This window comes from Pocillopora verrucosa, chromosome 9 (assembly GCF_036669915.1).
Source record: "Pocillopora verrucosa isolate sample1 chromosome 9, ASM3666991v2, whole genome shotgun sequence".
NCBI classification, from domain to species: Eukaryota; Metazoa; Cnidaria; class Anthozoa; order Scleractinia; family Pocilloporidae; genus Pocillopora; species Pocillopora verrucosa.
The window spans coordinates 15427768-15432838 of record NC_089320.1 but is presented as its reverse complement, the minus strand read 5'-3'; the positions used below and the strand labels follow the sequence as shown (position 1 = coordinate 15432838).

Sequence of the window (5071 nt, the reverse complement as noted above, 5' to 3'; positions counted from 1 at the left end):
TAATGTAAAAAACCACCAAAAAAATTCCATTTACACCATAATTGCATGACCACCTAAAGTACAAAAACCACTTAGAAGTACTACTAACATCAATTTTGAGAGGAAAACATGGGTTAAATTTACCTGAAAGATTATTCTTAGTTTTATATGAGTATATAGTTCTGCTTTAAGAGACCATTATATACAGGTGAAAGACAAACAAACAGGCAGTTGGGACTCACTCAAGGTGACACCACAGCAGCTTAATAGAGGTGAAAATAACAGTGACTAGGGGGACTTTGACAGCTTTCTGTTTAATACAGGGTGACCGCTTCACACAGGGTGACTGTTTAATACAGGCTGACTACTTAATACAGGGTGACCACTTAACACAGGCTGACTACTTAATACAGGGTGACCACTTAACACAGAGAGATCACTTAATACAGTGTTGCTTAACACAGGGTGATCGCTTAATGCAGTGTTGGTTAACACAGTTTTATTGTACTAATCAAGACAAGGTAAGAGTTCTCCCTTCATGTCTTCAAATAAAACACCATCATGTTTGAATTTAATAACAGAGCTTGCAAAAGTCCTTTGAAGCTCTTTAAATTAAAAAATTGATTATGGTTAAGCTGAGGATGCAAAAATGCCCAATTAGGACATCCATTGTTTCAGGGGACTGGGTAGGAGGATTGGGAGCAGAAATTGTTAAATTTGACTGTATGTCTAGTTAAATAAACCATACAATTACAGTTTGACTCAATCTTTTTGTTTAATTGATCTTTGAGAAATGTAATCAAAGAGTTGATATGAAGAGGGCCAAGACAGGATGACTGAGTTCACATTATTCTGTTTCCCTGACTTCTTTTGAAGATGTAAATTTTTGGTGATTCAAAGCTAAATTCCTTGACCTAGAGGAATTTTTTTTTTCTGTTCACTTTTTTCCTGACCAAAAGGCAACCTTGCTGATAAACTAAATCTCACTGGATAACCATATCATGATCATAAGTTGACTACAGACAAAATTTTCAGGGAACATCAGATGCACAGTTTTCATGTAACTTTTAACTTTAAAGATTATAATTACCTAATAATCTGCCAATTTCAATAAATAAATGCATTTAAAAATCATTGTCTCCATTTTCAAATCACATACAATCTACAGTAACTGGCTCTGTACACTAAAGAAACTAAAGATGTCAAAACTGAAGCCTTGGATTAACTTTGAAGTACAACCTGTTGATAAATTTCAAAATGTCCATAAATTTTAAAAGTAAATTGTATATTAAGTGTTACATTTCCAAGCTCTGTCTGACTGAAGGAACCAACCTATTTGCCTTTTCTTCATTGATATATCACTGAAAAACAGGAACTTGAAATAATCTTGCTCACCTAGATTTTAACTCAGTTCAGTTCCATCCTGTGATACAGCATTAAAGCTTTCTGTCTACTTTCTCTGCACATTTGCAACATTGTATCACTTTCACCTCATTATAAGAAATTAATGATGCATGTTAACAACGTGAAGAAAAGTTACATGAAACAAAATGATGCAAATTTTCCACAGGATATATACTGTTTACATACATGAAATCAATGCGAATTCAGTGCAATACAAAAATCTCAACATTTGTAAAGGAAAAAAGTACAGCGTAGTTATTGTAGGACTGTGCTCTATTTCTATGGAAGCCTTTCCCAGAAAAAAAAACCAAACAATATTACCTCAAATTACAGTTGTATAAACTTTGAATCAAAATAATTAATGCTCTTGTAAGTTAATTATATTAAAAAAACTTGTTTGAGTAGCTTTTACTTATATTTAACAAAGGAAAATGCAACTTATTATAAATTATAAAATGTAACCTTATATCTGTTAATAGATTTGAATACAAAATTCTCTGAAGATTGACACCAAGTTTAAAATATTTTCGAAATTTCAGCATATGTTGTGTGGTTATAGATTCCAAAAATTTATCATTTCAAAAGTTTTTTTGCAACAGCATTATACTACATGCTAAAACAGCTTACCCGTATGACACAAAATTTTTGTGGGTTCTTAATTTTGCAGTTTTTGTGATTATCAAAAAAAGAGTTTCAACAAAAAAAATTACCACAAAAAAATTTACTCCACTATGGATAAACCCAAATGCAAACAGTAAGTAATAATAGTACATCGCTGGAGCAATCAGTTGTCTTGGGAGCACTTGATGTAATTGTAATAGAATGATGATGGTTACTGCATTTTGTTTTACATATGCATAGCATTGTGCGTAATATTGTTTTAAATCTATATCATGATTGCACATCCTCAATAGAAAAAATATTATCAATGCATTTGAATGCAATTTCTTAAAAATTGCAAAAATTGCTACTATTTGCAATTGAAATACAATCCAAAATCACTAACCCAGTCCACTTTAAAATTGCTAAAAAAAGAAAAATCGGAAGCCTTGATCTAACTTTGAAGCATAATATGCCACAATGTTTTTTTAAAATTCTTAACAGTAATTTGGATACAAAAAGGAAATGTCACAAATTTGTCCATCTCTAGGCAAAATCTATCTTGATCTGCCAGCCTTTTTGCCTTTTTCTTGATATATTACAAAAATAAGCTCTTAAATAAGTTTGCTTACCTACCTGAATAACTCATTGCAATCTCCTCAAAGAGGGTCAAAGACATTAATCTTCTTTGTTTACTTTTTATCACCATTTTATCTCTTTTCACTCCTGCATAAAAATAAACATAGATGCAGTCCCAGTAAGTTTGAACAATTTTTAGATTTATATAAGATTGTTTGACGTAAACTAATATGAACATAATATGAATAATGAGTAAAATTATCAGCTAATGGATTAATTGAAGTATTTTCTTAGAAGATATCCCTGAAGAAATGGAGGAAGCAAATAAATTCCCTGCAGTCAGTCACACAAATGTACCTCTTCTTTCTGTTGTTGTTAGACACCATATTCTGGAAGGGAGTCAGTTAGTTGGTCAATCACTCAGTCAGTTCGTTGCTCAGTCAGTCAGTCTGTTGGGTCAGTCAGTCAGTCAGTCAGTCAGTCAGTCAGTCATCGAGTTATTCAGAGATTTCAAAAGGTACTACTACCCCTCACAGATCGGAACTCCATGATAAACAATCATTCATAATCCAAGGAGCAAAAATCTGGATTGAACTCCCTATTAAACTCAAATGTTTTGGAAATGTGGATATCTTCAAGGAAAAGACTTTAATCATCCAAAAGCTGATAAATATTTTACTCAGTAATAATACCATGTTCATAAGTTTACTTCAGACAAAGTCTTCTTTTATGACCCTTTGTTTTTTAACCTTATTTTTTACGCTTATCATTAATGCTTGTTGCTGGAAAGCTTCTCTTAAGGAGCTGAGGAAAGAGTAATGATTGTGATAAAAAAAGTCACCTGAATTAGTTTACCTATTATAAGAAGCAGACTGTTTTGAAATTCCAAAAAGGTCGGAGGTCCATAATTACTCTGTTGGAAGTTATGAGGGGAGAGATCATTTAAGTATATATTTATGGAAGTTCCAGTGGGATGGGGCTTACACAGGAAAACCATCCATGGAGGAAAGAGAATTTCCAGGAAGCACCTTAACCATGGAGTTGGCCATTCATACAGCCTTAGATGGGTGACACCAGTTTTGTAGTTTTACAGCATGTCTGGACAAGAATTGTAAAAATTTCTTTTACTTTTGCCTGCCTATACTTAATTTTCGAAGATGAGGAGTTCGCAAGCCTACGTTATTCCTTATCACAATTCATAACAAAGTAAGAAATAAATCACAGCTGTCATGCATCCGTAAATGTAGAAGAACTCCTTTGGAGCTCAGTGAACTCCTATGTAGCCTTAAACTTGCTGCTGAGCTTCAATTTTTCTTAGAGGTAGTGTGTAAGTCTTACCATGTGCGAAGTAAACAAGACTTCCTATTATCCAAGTATTTGTAAACTCCTGCATCTTATCCTGACCCAAGCCTTTAAAGAGAGTAAACTTATATCAGAAAAATGCTAAGAAAGATCTTTACAGCGCCAGAAATATAGAGTGTGCCCTGGAAAAACGAGGAATAACTTTAAAAGTTTTCTGACAAATTATCCTTCACGTGCAACAACACCTTGATCCCAGGTACTTCTCGGCTTTCAAAAATACCGCCATTTTGAAAACTGAGAGGCCCCTGGGAACGAAACTGTGTTCAACGGCAGTTCTCTACCGAGTCGCTCTAATGCATACCGTTGGAAAGACTGCAGGGACGTAGAAAGGCATTTCCTTTTGAGTTCTTAAACATGTAATGATAATATTTTGAATAAAAATTCAACTTGATTTTTATCGATAAATGACAGATAAATTGATACTCTTGTAACAACTTTGAAACACTTATAATTAATGTTTGATAGATTCTTCATGTGCGCGTAGGTTAGGTTAGTATCTTGTACATTCTCAGTTTATTTCTGTATTCAATTATTTCGTTAGTGTGTCGCGTATTCTCGGTTTTCTCTTGTATTCTCATTGTTACGTCAGTATCGTGCACATTCTCAAATTTCTTCTGAATTAAATTGTTACGTCAGTACCGCGCACATTCTCAGTTTTCTTCTTTTGTATGGTGGTCCCTGTAATCTGATTGGCTCTAATTGATGCGATTTATTCACGAATCGCACCATTTTTTGCTTTAAATCGCTTCTTTTTCCCAGCAAATGAGGAGGCTACACTAAAAACAAAACAACCAATCAGATTTAAAGGCTTGTTTAAAGTAACCGATCAAATTGCAGGAAAATGAAAGACAAAGAGGTGGCAAATTTTGCAACTTTTGTTCTGGCAAAACTCTTACTTTTTCCCCCCCAAAAATGGATGAATTTAATTTCAGACTGGCTCAGTACTGAATCAATAAAATATTTGAACTGACCAAGTCCTGTATTTGGGTGATTTAAAAATGGATGTAATAAAGTGGTAATTGAACCTCGTGTCGTACAATTTTGGTCTGAAATCATACTTGTGATTTTGAAACCACGCGTATGATTTCAGCCCAAATTACACTCCACTCAGTTCAATTACCATTATTTATTAAATTGTTACGTTATC

The 5071-nt window shown here is 33.6% G+C and overlaps 1 long non-coding RNA gene across 3 annotated transcripts in view; it reads right to left on the bottom strand.

The window, feature by feature from the left end:
- LOC136283353 (uncharacterized) overlaps nt 1–4102 on the bottom strand; it is a 9407-nt gene extending 5305 nt beyond the window's left edge. The window contains exons 1-3 of one of the 3 annotated variants that reach the window (XR_010718705.1): nt 3901–4102; nt 2620–2709; nt 1375–1469 (exon numbers count right to left, since the gene is read on the bottom strand). This is a non-coding gene — a long non-coding RNA (uncharacterized lncRNA). The remainder of the gene's footprint in view (nt 1–1374; nt 1470–2619; nt 2710–3900) is intronic. The other 2 variants (XR_010718706.1, XR_010718704.1) reach the window with 2 other exon arrangements.
- Between the last annotated feature and the right edge of the window lie 969 nt (nt 4103–5071).